Genomic DNA, 16,877 nt, shown 5'->3' with positions numbered 1-16,877 from the left:
ACGCAAAGGAGCCTCAAGCGGTCGCACTTGAAACTGGCCCACGTGTCACTCGTAGAGTGGAGGCCAGCAATCTTCGGTGCAGGAGGTGCTCAAGGGTGGGGCTACTCAGAGCCCAAAGCACAACTTTGAGGAAGACCAGGAAGATAGTGCTGCTGCAAAAGTTCACAGTGTCCAGGGGTCACGGTTCCACATGACCCACGATAGCCACAGGCCTCAGCTTTGCTGTGGACTCAGGGTAGACTCGGGGAAGTCTGGAAATCTACCTCTGGTGATGCAGACCAGTCAGTTGCTTCTTTGGTGCCTGCCAAGCAGGGGAGTCACTCCTTGACCCCAAGGGAGATTTCTTCAGTCTTCTAAGCAAAGTAGAACATCGAAGGTCCAGGATATATGTTGCAGAGTTTCGTCCAGGGTAATCCGAAAGTCACAAGGACTGGGTTCCCATACTTATACAAAGTTTGGTAGTTCGACATACTCTAGGTACCCACCTATGGAAGGGTTTGGAAAGAGGGGTGGTTACACCCATTTCCTTTGTCCAGTTTCATGCCAGAGCAGGGGCAGGTAGCCCCTGCAAACGTTTTGAACTGGACTATGCACAGGGACACCAAGTGTGCCCCTTGTGTAGGACTTCAAAGCACCAGAGAGTGCTCCCGCCCTGCCCCAATACACATCTGCCTGTCTGGGGAGGTGGTTACACCTCCCTGGGACAGGAAACCTATTGTCCAGGCCTCTTCTGCTGGAGTTTCAGTCAGCAGCAGGAGGCCAGACCTGTGTCTGTGGCAGAGGCATCCATTTTGTGATGCCAGGGCATCACAAAATGTTACCGGGTTAGAGCAGTGTGAACATGTCTCTCCCTCTAGAAGGGTGGAATGCTACCCCCGCCACCAGAACTGGCAGGGGGGTAGTATTCCAAAGCATTTGACACCAAACACAACATGTTTCCGTGCAGCCATCAAAGTTAGCATTTACCGCGAGGTTATAATGCACTTAAGAGTATATGGTCAGGATGTACCACAAACAGCATCAGATGAGGTACTCTGAATGCTGCAGAGGGGCTCTGCTCATGCAGGGGCACCCTCTCACATAAAAACCAAGCACTCTGCCTTCAGGATTGTTAAGGCCTGACATAGGAGTGACTTATAGGTTTTATGTGTGTGTGCAATGACAGTGATATAGGTAGCCTATACCACTGTAAGGGGTGCAAGCACCACCTTACCCAGGCTGCAGTAGCAGACCCGTGGTGTCATTTTGGAGTGCTTCCCAGGGGTGGCATAATACATGCTTCAGCCCCTGGTAGGCCTCTGAGGTACCTATGCCATAGGTACATAGAATACCATATACCAGGGGCGTATAAGGCACTCCAGAATCCAATTAGAAATGCACCTAATTTACATGGAAACCATTTTAGAGAGGAAACCGCTAGGCTGGGTCCTGATTAGCAGGGCCACAGCTAGACTAAGGTCGAAAAACAGTGAAACACCATCAAAAAGTGGGGGTAACCATGTGAAGCAGATCCTACTCTCCTACAATCAAAACTTCAACGTCAGAAAATTGCATTTGATTGGGGAATCACTTAAAACTAGTTCCAGGACTTTAGATAGTGGATCCATGTCACCTGTCTGGAAAAACATTTCAAATGTGGGACCCAAGCCTCCTCATTCTGTTCCACTTTCAAGTGCTTCCTGACCAAGGAATTGAGTACTCTAAAGAGATCTAGAAGAGCTGCTATTTAAGAAAAGCTGGGGTAAGAGAACCAGCCTAGCAAGGAAGAGGGTGGATCAACTGAAGCCTGCAATTTGCTAGAGAATCTGTAGGTCTGCCTAGTGCTTAGATTCCTGCTTGACTGACAGAGAGAAGGAGAGTCTTGGGATCTGCAGGAAGAGTGGCTATCCTGGAGGAGAAGGCCTGCTATGTCCGCAGTGTATGGACCGGTGTTTGAAAAAGTGCATTTAAATAACCCCATGCCACCCAGACTTTCTAAAGTGAAGGAATTCCAGGGTACTGACAACCACAGATAATTCAGCGCTGTTGAAGATGGAACAATCTACTCTGGCCTGGAGGCTGCATCTGCCAAGGATGACTGGCCAGTGAGTCATGACTGCTGAAAACCTATACTCATCAGTCCTGCCTGCCAAGCCAGCAATTGAAGTGATCCACACTAGATAGAGTGAATCCAGACCACACCAGTGACCAAAGCTACTTTATAGAAGACTCCATCAGTGTATACTGATACACGTCTTCCAGATACTGATAACCCGCTTCCAAGCAGGTAATCGTCCTACAGAGAATGAGAGACTGTAAATATGAGCAAAGTCAATATGAAATAAGGAATTTTGATTCTTTTGGGTTAAAAAAACTGTATGAATTAATTATTCAGTTGCCTGGAGGTGATCGCTCACTGTCACTTGCAATTGTACTTAAGCTTGCTTAATCTTGACTGGCAATTTGGCCACATGAGACATTTGGTGACAGGATAGAGCAGGAGGGAGGGCCCCTCAGTGGGTGCAGCATTTTAGTTTAAGCGTGGGGTAAGAAGTCCAGAGCAATATGGCTTATATGTATGATTACTCAGAATATCTTGCAAATATCAAAGTATGGGTAAAAATCTTAATTTATTCATATTTTGGAAACATAATGTTTCCGACTTGCAATTGTCAAAAGTCCCACCGTCCAACATTTCACTTGTGTGTGCAGGGCCCATTGTCCATAACGGGAATAGTGGAAAACTTTGACTATGTGAAGACCACATTGAAGAAACAATTACTTCACCCAGTCTTAGTTTTTGTATGTTCCTGTCAATTCTGATAGACCTACCAACCCTTGACAAGTACTGTTATTATCTATAGAAATGTGGACATACTGGGTATTGGATGTTTGCTGTTGCCCCCAAATTCCATCACTTTCCATCATAGAAATCTGAGGGATTTCCATTGCTTAAACTATATTTTGATTTTTGCAGAGCATTATAAGTTAGAAAAAGTGGTGGCATTTACACAGGTTTCACCATACAGAACTCCCACAAGAGAGTATAGTTTTCGCAAATGTCTAAAGTTGTTATGTTTCCAAGGTTTTTGCCACTCTCAGGCCCAAATACCACAGCTCTTCCATCCCAAAAATCAACCGAATTCTTATAGTTCTGTGGTCGTATACTTGGACTTTTCATGCCCTGGACAATAGGCTCACCCACACTTGTGTATAGCATTTCAACCAGAAGTGGGGGAATGTAAAATCACATTAAATTTCCTATTATTGAATGTCTCTATTGTTTTAGTTTCATATTTTAATTCATTGTCCCTAAGCACACTTTTAAAAACAACTTCCTCAGACCTTTAAAAACCTTTTAAATTAATTAAACACATTACTTTTAACCAAGTTTGCAAAATATTTAACAAGTAAGTTTTAAAATTCTTATTTAAAATGCAATATCGATAGATTACATTATTACTGCAGGCTTGAAAAAGGTACTGTCACTGTGACACTGTTCCCGCTAGATCGGAAAAGGCCAGTTATTGTATGAAATAAGACTTATACATCATGGGAAAAAGGAAGACCATTGAGGGTGGGGATGAGAATGCTAGTGCGTTGGCCAAGGTTAAAAAAGCTAGAAAATCTAGGAAGGTTGTCCCACGTACAGGGAATAATTGTGTTATGAATCGCATAGATGACCTTATTGAGGAATGTGGCGACCTACTTATAGATAACCCGGTCTCAAATGAATTAGTAGAAAAAGGGACTAAAAATCCAGTTACAATACATAGGACTGGTAAAAGGCAGGGCCCTGTGGTCCCTGAAATGTTTGTTATCAGGAGTAAAAACGATCTTTCTAACAAGGGCCAAGATCGAATTGACATTGTGGAGGGGGTTGTAACATGGAGGCAAGTTGTTTTTCCCCCCTTGTGGCCAACTCCAATCCCAATATAACATGCAGAAACAGATTTTCAGCCCTAGCAAATTCAGTAAGTGATGATTGTGTGGCAGGTTGCGACCCACATTTTGCTGGTTCATGCAAGTCTGACTCCCCTCTGGTTGCTAAAGTGTTTACATCTTGTGATGTTCTTGATCCTCACGCACCAAATGTAGATGGTCGGATTGATCTGACCTCCACGATCCAATTATTACGTGAGGCAGTTGAATGTATGAAAACCAAGATTGACAATCTCACTGCTATAGTGAGTAGTAGCCTACTAGGAAAAGGTCACTGCCCATCATGCTTAGCCAACAAGCAACTAAGTGGCTTACCTAAAGCCCCGTCTAAAGAGCTAGTGCACTCCCTTATGGATGGCTCTAGCGAGACTTAAGGACAGCCTGAAACTATTGTTCAGTATAATGAAGTGGTTAAAGGGAAAAAGGGGGTGGAGAATGGTCATAGTGTAAATCATAAACTTAATGGACCTAGAAATTTATTGCCCAATTAAAGGAGTGGTCGACAACAAACGAATGACATGTACAATAATAGTAATCTTCCCCCCTTATCTAATCAAGATACTAACATAACAGTCATCGATTCTACGGGAGTCTACCCGAGCACTTCTAAGATGCCTAGAGTATCTAAAGTCTATATGGTGAATGTTCCCAGGTTGGGTGGGAGAGAAAAATGTAGAAACAATAGTTGCTCTGTGATCAGAGATGATATTACCAGGGCGCGTAGGATTACCCATTATGGGGAGCCGACTGACTGTATTGAACTGATTTTTAAACAGGTAACTATGGCAGAAAATGTAGTCTCCCTGGTGTTCAGAAGTTGTTCCCTAGACCATTCGGCTATCCAACTTAGATCCACTCTCCCCCGACATTGGCACGACAGTAAGATAAGATGGACAGCCGAAAAAGGCAAAGATAGTTCGGGGCTCGAACTTAATGACTAAGATTAAGGGTAACCAGAGGTCAGTACCATGCATGAACCCTGTAGGTCCCTCCACCCGTTATTTTGATTAAGCCATTAAGGTGGATTCTTTGTGAATAATGAATTATTTTTACGTATATTGATTCAGTCAATGTTCTTGTATAATCATTTAATACTATTTTAATTGTATATATGTGTACTCTTTTATGATGGTTTGTAACCACCGAATAAAGAATAATTGAATTGAATTGAATTGAATTGACTGACTACGGGGGCCAGGCAACCTAATTAATCCTCCGCAGGGTAATCCTGATTCAGGTATCACGAGTATTCCACCAATCCTAGGCACTTTGGAAGATTTACCTTCTTTTGGGCAAAAAAAACACCCAAACGATCTTAATAAGATCAAGCCTCTTAATCCCCTAATTAATTCTCCGCAGGGTAATCCTGATTCAGGTACCATGAGTAGTCCACCAATCCTAGGCACATTGGAAGGTTTACCTTCTTTTGGGCAAAAAAATCACCCAAACGATCTTAACAAGACCAAGCCTCTTAATCCCCCTGATACTTTAGTGAATCCAGGCTCCATTTTATCTTGGAATATTGCAGGAATGAACTCCAAAGTTTTGATCCCGGAATGGATCACCTTTATCAATCTATATAGTATCTGCATATTCCAGGAAACATGGCTCCTTGATCCCCAATTTCTTGTTGGGAATTTGAATTTTAATATCCCAGCAGTGAGGGGACTAAAAGGGCGCCCATCAGGGGGCCTGACAATTTGGATAAAGCCGAATCTGGATATTAGCGTGAAGCAACTTCCATCCAATCACAGGGATATTCAGATTGTCAGTCTCAAACAAGGACAGTCTAAACCTGTGGATATCTATAATGAAAATGTTAGGAGCACAGGGGGTGGGAAATCCGAGATAATAACCGCCCTTGAAGACCTTATGAGTAGACATTCTGGACAATCGTACATAATTGTTGCTGGTGATCTCAATGTAACATTTGAACCCTTGCTAAGTTATAATTCGAACTTCATTATGGAAGAAGATGCCCAATGGGGTATTCCAAAATTGGAATTAACGCCAATTAAAAGATGGACTGAAGTGGCCATCCAGATCAATTCAATCTGCTTAAATAAGGGTCTCAGGGCAGCTAACGGTAGGACCACACATGATAGGCTGGGGGCCAATACCTTCAACTGCAGTTGGGTCAAAGTAGAATAGATTACATCTTGGTGGGCTTAAGTTTATGGGTGCATCTAGAGGATATGTCGGTCATTGACCGGTTGGAGAGTGATCATAACCCTCTATGCATGTCCCTGTCTTGTTGGGTATCGACCATTTCTGATGTATGTACAATGAATCCTCTTCTTCAAATGTGGTCCCCACAAATGACATGCGCCACTTGAAGTGGGTACAAATGTTAGATAACCAGGGGAAAGTAGATCTTATTTCCAGTAAGTTAGCTCATGCGATACACGAGATGAGTATCATCCCTAGTAGTAGTATGGACCTAGAGTCTATCACTAAGGTCCACGAAACGTTCTTCCTTCAATTAAAAAACCTTTTGTAAGACCTGTAAAGCTAAGAAAGAACCAGCCTGATAACTCACCACGCTGGTACAACAAGGAATGTGGGCAAGCCCGTATTGCTTTAGGAGAGGCTATAAGATCAGGAACTAGCAACGCTGTCCGGAGTGCAAGGGCCGACTACAAAAAATCAACGTATAAAGCAAAACGTGAATGGGATGAACAAAGGTGGCAAGAGCTTAAAGAAGCTCGTGCCCCTAAGGACACTAAACAATTTTGGGGCATAATTAAGTGGGGATGTGGTGGTAAACCAGAAAAAGCCCATAATTGGGTTGCGCAGGATGATTGGGTGGATTACTTTAAACCCCAGTATGCAAAAAGTCTGGTAGTATGTACCAGGGACAAAACCATTTATTCATTATTTTTACCATAGGGGACGTAAACCTGGCTTTGGAATCTGTGGTTGCAGGTAGGGCACCGGGTATCGATGGTGTCCCAGTGGACACCTTTTTGCATGATAAAAAGACTTGGGGCAGAAATATTTTGCTACTAGCAAATGCTGTGGCAAAAGGAGCGCCCATTCCGGCCTCGTGGAATGGTTCGGAAATTATTCCACTTCACAAGAAGGGGGATAAGACGCTCCCCGGTAACTACCGCCAGATTAGTCTAATTGATTAAATGCATAAGATTTTAGGTAGAATGATTTTAAACAAAATTCAGAATTGAGAGCGAGAACAGAACATTTTATGACATCTTCAGGCAGGATTTAGGGCTTGCACTAGCACCATCGATCAATTCTTACATTTCTCTATGTTATATTGCAAGACAGTACAACTGGAAAAGGGGAGCCTCTATGCTGCCTTTATTGATTTAAGGGCAGTTTTTGACCTTGTTCCTCGCACTTCCCTGTGGCTGGTTTTGCATGACCTGGGAATGCCGTGTGCCCTTCTAACCTTGGTCATGAGACTTCATGAGCATAACTATGCCCAAATAAGGTGGGGCTCTCCCGGAAATGTTACCAGCCAATTTCCAGTAGAGAGAGAGGTACGTCAGGGATGTGTCCTAGCTCCCACCCTGTTCTCATTGTACATTAATGACATAGCAAAGTTACTGATCAAAGCTAATGTAGATGCCCCATTTTTAGCTGATGTTAAAGTACCCATTTTAATGTTTGCAGCTGACACCCTAATTGTTTCCAAGACCCCAAGTGGGTTACAGAGAGCATTAGGTATCTTCGAAGAATTTTGCACCGCTCGAGGCCTTGAAGTAAATGTGCTAAAATCAAAATGTATGCCTTTTAATCCACACAAATCCTTCAAGGGCAAACTCTTTTTGAACAACCTACCGCTTGATCAAGTGAGGACTTTTAACTATCTGGGTATAAATATCCAGTATGACTTACACTGGAATCAACAGATAGAGTTGGCAACACTTAAACATCGCCAACAGACTGGCGCCCTATGTTCCGAGTTTGCGAAATCATATACCAAGCCAATTGCTCCAGTTCTTCGAGTCTATGATGCGGAGGTGGTTAGTTCTGCCCTTTACGGTGCCGAGATCTGGGGCTTTGAGAACTTAACAAAAATGTCTGCATCAGAGAGAAAGTTCTTATGTAATCTCATTAATCTACCCCAGAGTACCCCTACATGCCCCCTTTTCTATGATCTAGGAATTAAGCCTAATAATCGCATTGCAAAATTGCGCCCAGTGTTATATTGGAGGCGCCTGTGGCTAACCCCCGAACTAAGAACATATGCCACAGGTATTATGGATATCATAAAACATGATACCTTCCATAAAATTAAATGGCTAATCGGCATTAGGGGTATTCTTGGTGAATTGGGAATGGAAGGATTATGGGAGGACCCTCTTAACGCTAGTTTTCCCTCTAAGAAAACCATTAAGGATAAATATTGGGAGATGGTAGTATCTCAAATATACAGGGCAAGTGCCCCACTTTAACTTACAGGGAGGTTTTTAGACCAAAAAGATGAAATTGGCCTTGAAGCTTACTGGGACGATATAACGAAGCCACTTGGAAGTTATATTTCCAATTTAGGATTGGAAGTTTGCCCACCAGAGCATTTACATCAAGATGGTCCCAAGGTGGCATGGCTACTTGTCCTAGTTGCTTGACATCCTTGGAATCAGTTGCTCACATTTTGTTTGAGTGCCCCGCATATTCTGTTCCGTGCAGGGTTTGGTTGAAACCCATGTGCAAATTACTTGGCACTAGGAGTAGTGTGTTAGCAACTAGAATTATTTGTACTTGTACCACCCCTCTTGTCTACATATCAGTGGCAAAGTTTCTTGGTTGGTCTTGGGCAATAAGAAGAAAAATGATTATTGGTTGATACTTTTAAATATTTTAACATGTTTTATACTTATTATGGAAAAAAATTCTCAGTCGTATTATATATTTGTGAAGATTTTATCTTGGGTATGAACTTTTTATACTTTATGTGAATATTGTGCTTTTATGACAAATGTCGAATAAAGCCTGTTTGAATTATTATTATTACAATTATTTTAAAATTTAATACAAATTTAAAAAGCTAAGTTAATATGTAGTAAAACTGAATTTTATTATTTCCAATCTGTGCCCAGCTCAATCCCACATTTGAATTTACTGTGGCGATTTCCACCTGGTGAAATCAGGCTCAGAATTTCTGCATTTCGTAACCCCAGTGGTATGGATCAAGGATTAACTATGACCTTGAGGATCACTATCACCTTGAGGATACAGTTAAACCTAACTTGTAACCTTTAGGTAGCAGTACATCTGGAGGAAAAACTCTCTAGAATATGAGAGTGGCAAAAATAACAAGCCAAATCCAAAGTAGTGTGATCAATCAAATATGATTATCATTGGGAAGGAATAATCAAAGGAAACAATGCAATAATAATCCAAGAGTTTTACAACCAATCATATCTGCTTCTGAAAAGTATGAGATGCTGTACTCCTCTGTGATTATATTGCATCTACAAATTCCAGTATTGTGGGGTGGAGTATTACCATATCTTTTAAAGTGTTATCGTGTGAAATGTAGAAGTACAGTAGAAATTGGTGTTTCTGCAGGTTCATATTCGCCAAGGTTTTGTTTTACCTGATGAAATATGTTGTCACTAAAAATGAGTGCAGCATTTCCTCATGTGGTTTAAAGTATATTTTTGAAACCCAGTTGAGGCAGAAACTCTTTTCTCCTACAAAAACAGCAATTTTGGGATACTCGCAATGAAAGCCAAAGTAGAAATATTTCTTCAACACAAATGCTTAAATCATGTTTCAAGAATCCCTCCAAAACATAGGCAAACATATTTTACATAGGTCCTAACTCATTTCCCTGTACATAGAGTTTCTCATTTCTGTTCCTATCTTCTTATGGTAATGGTGGTTATTGCAAACATTATACAAAAAGTGAGAAATAGTCACAATTGTGATCAGCAGTACTTTCTGAAGCTGCTTTATCACAAAGAGTCTATGTTTTGCATGTAGGGCAAAATCTGTTACCTTTATTTATATCTTGAATACTTACAAATGATGTGTTCTGATTTTCACATTGAATTGTGCTTGTCCTCTTAAATAAAAAGGGAACATACATAAGTATTTGTTTTCCATTTTCAGCAAATACTTACAATTCTTGTTGCATGAACCTCAACTTAATAACAGATTGTTCAGCAATAAACTTTTTCACAAAGCATACCAGATGGTGTATTGTTTTTCTAAATATGAATAACTGTCTGTATTAATTCAGTGTTTTAAGGTGCTAAAATTGGTGTAGGTAATGTTTAAATATTATATTTAATTCTATTTTTCAGTTTTATTTAAGAAAATGTTTGAACTTTAAGGAAAATTGAATTTTCTTCCATGACTACCAAAACTATTTTCCAACAATAGTTACATTGGATGTAGTCTGCTTTTTGACCCTAAAACTAATTTTGAAACCTGAATGCGCATGCATATTGAGGAATTTGAATAGTGACAGATAAGCTGCCTCCTGAATATTTTAACAGGTGTTAGTGTGCACAATCCATGCAAATATGGTTACTATCAGGCGATATGGTGTACTGTCTAATGATATGCATTGGTAGGATGGGCACCTCCATTTTGACATATCAAGTCACCTACTTGATGAGGAAAGGGAATGTGCTGATGTTTTGCGTAGAATGTAGAAAGGGGTGAAGGAAACAGTTGTGGGGAACATATTGTTAGTGGAGAAAGTTGTGCATCTTCAGTGTTGCATCCTCCCCAGCCCGGGAACCCACCAATGACTACATTACACATGAAGCTTAGTATTACACAGCTTTATTTGTCTGCATGTAACTGTGAACTCAACATTCTAAACCAACCTTCATTGCATTGCCAAAATAGTTCAGTCATTCCTAACTCGCAAAGCACTAGGGGGAGCGTGAGATAGCTCCAAAATTGCTAACGCCCTGCTCCGTCATTTCAAAAACACAGGGATGCACCATATTTACAATGATATGGTGCACCCCTGAGTTTCCTCTGGTGCTGATGCTAAATTAAGCTGCCTACCAGCAATGCAGGCACCCTTGTACCATAGTTCAAGGGTGCCTGTGTCAGGGGGATTATTGTTTATGTGAAGAAAGATGTCCCTTCCTACAAATAAACAATACAGAATTGCGATTTGTGACTCCTATGTGTGCTGCATTATGCAGCAACATAGAAGTTGCAAATCGTAATTTTGTTAATAAATATTTCTGTGCAGCAAGGCACCAATCATTCATGGTGATTTGCTATTTCTATGATAGAAATAGCAAAAACAAGGAGGAATGAAACATTTCTCCTCATTTGGCCATGTTAAGAGCAGGGTTTTTTTTGTTTTAATTTTGGCGCTGCCCCGGTAACCAAGTCACAAGAAATCAGAAAAAAACATGAAAAAGAAGAAAAGGGGGCAGGGTAGAAACACCCTGACCCCCTAGTCCCAGGGCCAAAAAACGCTTATTTTTTTATTTTATTTATAACAACAGAATTCATGATGGAGTGGCAAATCCTGCCGAGAAAATAAAAAAGAAACAAAGAGTAGCTCCCGTGCTTCATTTTCAGAAAACCCCTGGGTGGGCCAGGTCCTGGGGGCAATCATTGATTTATTTGCGGGGGCCCTCAGGGGGCTACCGCAGCCCCAGGGACCACCGCCTCCCTGGGGCTTATGAAATTGAATGTGGGGGGACACATGGCCCCTCACAGCCCGGGGGACCCCCACCTCCCAGGGGCTTTGTTGAAAAATGCATGGGGGTCCCAACTCCCCCATGCTGCCCCGGGACCACCACCTCTCTGGTGCATTCAATATTTAAAATGAGGGGGGCCTCGCTGGCCCACCAAGCCCCGGGGACTGCCACCCCCTGGGTCTGCCCCTCCCCACACTGCCCCAGGGATCAGCACCTCCCCGGGACATTCAATATTTAAATACGGGGTCAATTGTGGACACCTGGGCCCCGGGGACCACCACTTCCCTGTGGCTTTGAAATGGAGGGAGGGGGGCTACGTAGCCCTCAATGGCCGTGGGGACCGCCACCCCTTCCAGGGCCGGCTCCTGCAGTGTCACAGGATGTCCACCCTTGGGACACTGATGTTTGCTTTGGCAGGGCAGGAGCACGGCTCCCGCCCTGCCATAGCAAACTCTGCTTTGCTTTCTTGAAGCAAGAGCAGGGAAACCTGCTCTCGCTTCAACTAAGCAAAGCAGGATTGTTTTTGAGGAACGGGAGCTGCATGTCAGCAGCTGCCCTTGCTCTAAAAGCAATGCTGGCTCCTGCAGGAGGCGGGGAGCCAGCAGGACCGTGGGGGCATTGAGGTTCCCCCCACGGTCCCCAACATGAGGCCGGGCCCTAGGGGATGGGCTCCCTGGGGCCAGAAGTGGCCCAGGAGGGGGGCCACGTGGCACCCCACCCTCAATAAAATATTTAATTTTAAAAAAAAAGACCAGGGGATGGGATCCCCAGGGCCAATAGAGGCAATAGGAGGGGGTAACGTAGCCCCCTCCTTTAAAAACATTTTTAAAAAAAGTGAATATGTGGCCATGCCTCGGGGGATGTGGTCAGTGATGTCATGAGTGATGTCACTGACCATGTCATGAGTGATGTAATATGTGACGTCATCAGAAGTACATTGCGGGGGTGCGAGTTATAGTTAGCTGAACTAACTATAACAGCCAAATTTCACACATTTTGTCCAAGTGAAAAGTCCAACTAACTATAACGTCCCTGAAACCTGTGTTTTTTTCAGTATATATATATATATATATATATATATATATATATATATATATATATATATATTCACAAATTCTTCCCTCACGGGAAAGAGGTTGAGCCGCACTCGAAACTTTTGATTTGCATATTTATTCAATGGTAAAACAGCATGAGGCGCAGTCCTGATGCGTTTCGTTCCCGCCTGGAACTTTTTCAAAGCTAAGCCAGCACCATAACACGCCGATTTTCTCCACAGGCTGATGTCCTCATTTCAAATGCACATCCTCTGGTTGACAGCTTTTCTAGTTGCATTGTGGAGTCTGTGGTCCAATTGGCAGTGTAGGATTTCTTCCCTCTGGTGGGCGGTGCTTGTTCATGCTGTTGAGAGTGAACAACTCTATATATATATATATTACCTACTGGCGGTCGCCAGTAGGTAGTTATAGTTAGGACCTATTTTCCATAGGAAATCCGCAACATTCTATTTGGAATAACGTTGGTGCCCCTTGACGAATCTTCACAAAATTTTCCAAACTTTTGGCCAGCTCCGGTCCGCTCCTATCCTGAAAATTTCACGGTGAGTCGTCAAGCGGGGGCCGAGAAAAAAGGGGGGTCCCAAAACGCGTTTTCCCCATGCATTTTCCCATAGGACCTGTTGACGCAGCTACAGCCCGAACTGCTGAACCGAATTACACCAAATTTGTCAAAGAGGTAGTCCTCAGTTCAGACTCGTGCCTTTTGCTTAAATGGTGTAAATCCGTTCAGTAGTTCCTGAGAAAATTAGGGTAAAAAAGTTAGTGATCTCTGGGCGGAGCCTAACCACACATCGTGAGATCTGATTGGCTGTCAGTACTTCATCCAAGAAGTGTTGGCAGCCATCTTGGGACCAATATACATGATAGCACCTCATTAAAAAGCATTGCAGTTAATAGAAGGTTTTAAGACTTTAGTTACATTATAAATCATTTGTTGATGATGGTACCATACTCATTTTAGGAATTGTGGTGTGTTCTAAGGTGATTTTACCATGTGAAAAAGCCTTCTGCTGTGATATCATGAATCATGTTTGAGAGAAAACAATTTTCTCATGCTTGTCCGACAGAGGTTTGAAAGGTGATCTATAAGCTAAACTGAGAGCATATTTTCTGTAAATTCACATTATCTTTCTCAGTCATGTGAGAATGAAGTCTGACATTCTCAGCAAAACATGTACATCCAACAAGGGCAGAGACTGTCAGTTGATTCCTTAGTGATCTACTGCAGCTTCCCAGAGTGTTCTAATGAACAACTAGAGTGCTAACTGTCTTACTTATGACAAAAGTATGGCACACCTGAAGCCATCTTGATTGGAATAAAGTGGTAACACTTAAAACATTTAATTTACAAAGGAACAACATGAGGGGGTACATTTTGCATAGAAATTATGATTAGTGCTGCAGAAAGAAAAATTAGGGCACGTTTTGACTTCTTAAATCCTCTTCTATTTCATAAAAAGATTCTGACATGCAGACTGAAACATGCACTTTGAATACCAGCAGCAGACTTCCCTGGTGAGCAGTAGCTTTACTACAGTGATCTAATGAGCAACTAGTGCTAACATTCAGAATTTATGGCAAATGTGTGACACATCTGAATGCCTTCTTGATGGAACCAAAGTAAAAAACTGAAAGTATTTCCTACTGAGGAGACTGCAGTAAATGAGGAAATTAGGAAACTTCATGATAAATAAATCTCCCAAGATGGCCACCAGAGACAACAGAGCCCAAATGCAGCACAAATATCACCCAGATGTAGCCCACATGTAGCCCAATGACAGAAGTGTGCAAAACACGTATTTATTGTGTATTTGCAGTTTTATATAGTGCAGACTTGTCAGGTATTGGAGTGCTTTACATGAGCATTGGTTACATCACACAAGATCAAATTCATTTCGGTTGTAGACATGGGGAGATTAAGTGATTTGACCAGAATCACAGAATGTTAAGCTGAAGCAGAAACTCCAACCTGGTTCCCCAGTTGCAAAGTCTGCAGCTCTGGAAGTAACACCACATCCTCTCCCCTAAGTGCAACATTTAATCAAGTGGTCAACTGGATAAAACAACATAAAGAATACAAATAGCTTAAAAGTTCTTTGTCGCTATTTGAAAACTGAAGAAGAATTAGAGAAACTACAATGGGACTATTCATTTACTTCGCAGTCGGTCGGTCGGTGCCAGAGCTATGAGTCCGATAGACGTTGTTGAAAATGTTTCTTTGGCAGATATATTCCAAAGTATAAAGGCACATAGGGAAGAAACCAGAGCGGAAGCTCAAAGGGTGCAGGGTGCCTGCCGTAAACTGCAGAACACGGTGAGACGCATAGAGAAATCATGTGCTGAATTCACGGCGCGCTTTACAGAGGCGGAAGCAAGAATCTCCAGTTTAGAAGATGAGCTAGCTGCTCAGAAAATTACTACGGAGACTTTAAGCTCAGCAAAAAATGATACTGCGTGGAAACTAACTGATTTGGAAAATTGCCTACGCAGGAATAACTTACGTGTGATTGATATTCCGGAGGGGATGGAAGGGTCTGATGCCTGACAATTTATTATAGATCTGTTTATAGAAGCCTTTCCTACCTTAACGCAATGGGACTGGAAAACAGAAATATTGCGCGCTCATAGATTCCCCTTTACTCAACGAGTTAGACCTAGTCAAACACAAGGTGTCCCTCGCCCTAGAGCTATTTTAATTGCTGTTAATAATTTCTTAGCAAGAGAAGCCTTGTATGATTTAGCCCGTCCTGACCGAAAAAAAGTGGGTAAAGGTATTGAGTTTTTTGTGCGTCCGGACTACTGTCCGGGCACAGTCGAAACTAGATGGCAACTGCGACAGCTCATTACACCTTTTCATAATAAAGGAGCCCAAGCGTATCTTCTAAATCCCGCCAAACTTAAGATAGTGTGTAAGAATCAAACAAGGTTTTTTACTTCAGAAGCGGCAGCTAAGATTATCTTACTTTCACTATAATTATATAAGGATAGATGCCTTTTTGGTTTGTCCCTCGCATTCTAACTTGGCTCTTAGAGCGCTCTTTGCTAGATAAAATAACTTGCAACCTGCTAAACGATGTCTTTAAGTGTATAATCATTCTGTCACTGGTGAGCCAGTCTGGGGCAGCTGGGCTCGATACATCCTTGGGACCATTAGTCCTAATGCCTCATTGAAGGGGAGGGAGGGGGGGGAAATGGGGTCTCGGCTGAGACCGCATTGTGGGGGGGTATGGGTGGCTGTCAAGGGCTGTGGGGGGGTATGCTTGGGAGTGCGGGGGGGGAGTTTTGGGGGGGTCGGGGAGAAAAATGCTCGTTTTTGACATACCTGACACAAGTACTTTCAATTTTGTACAGCTGGGGATAGATATGTGTTTTTATTCTGTGTGCTTTTTTTTCTATTTCGAATTGAATTTCGGAGGGATCACTGATCTTCATGAGTCTTTGAAAAATAAGGTTAGCAATCTAAAAAATTATTCTAGTGGCAAGATAATATGGAGAAAGCTGATATTAGTAAGTAAATGGCTAGATTGGTTATTCGTATAGCCTCTATTAACATATGTGGCCTTAATGATAAAGACAAAAGGAGAAAGCTTCAAGAAGATCTTTAATTCCTGGATACAGACTTGTTATGTCTGCAAGAGACACATATAGCTACGAAAGATAGCAGCTTATTAGATAACCTGGGGTTTAAAAGACTTGTCCATACTACGCAGGATTGTAGGACAAAAGGTGTTGCTGTATTATCTAGAAATAGTGGCATCAGATGTGATAGAAAAATCGCAGTGGGCCTTAATGATTATTAAATGCGGATCAAGTGTGTTCACTTTAGCTTCAATATATTCTTCCGTATTAGATGATCCATCAGTTTTAAGATATATAGCAATGGAGCTTCCATCATGGCCAGCACCTTATGTTTTATGTGGGGATCTAAATATAAATGGTGCCAAAAACGTAGGCAGTACAGCAACTGTAGAACGTAAACCGCATACACGTAAGGCACTTAATGATCTAATAGTTGATTTGGGACTTGTCGATGCGTGGCCTAAACTAAGGGGCCTGGATCCAGGATTTACTTATTATTCAGCTCCCCATCAGAAATTTGCCAGGCTTGATTATTTTTTAGCTTCCCCTTTGTTATTAAAGGAAGCAAAAATTGAACTATACCCTAGGGTACTATCAGATCATAACCCTTTGGTGCTGCAAATTCCTCTAGATGGTATGGTAAACATTAGCAAAAAATGGAAATTCGAAAGGGCTA

Source organism: Triturus cristatus, chromosome 5_2 (assembly GCF_964204655.1).
Source record: "Triturus cristatus chromosome 5_2, aTriCri1.1, whole genome shotgun sequence".
In the NCBI taxonomy this organism is placed as follows: domain Eukaryota; kingdom Metazoa; phylum Chordata; class Amphibia; order Caudata; family Salamandridae; genus Triturus; species Triturus cristatus.
Note: the sequence above shows the minus strand (reverse complement) of the source record.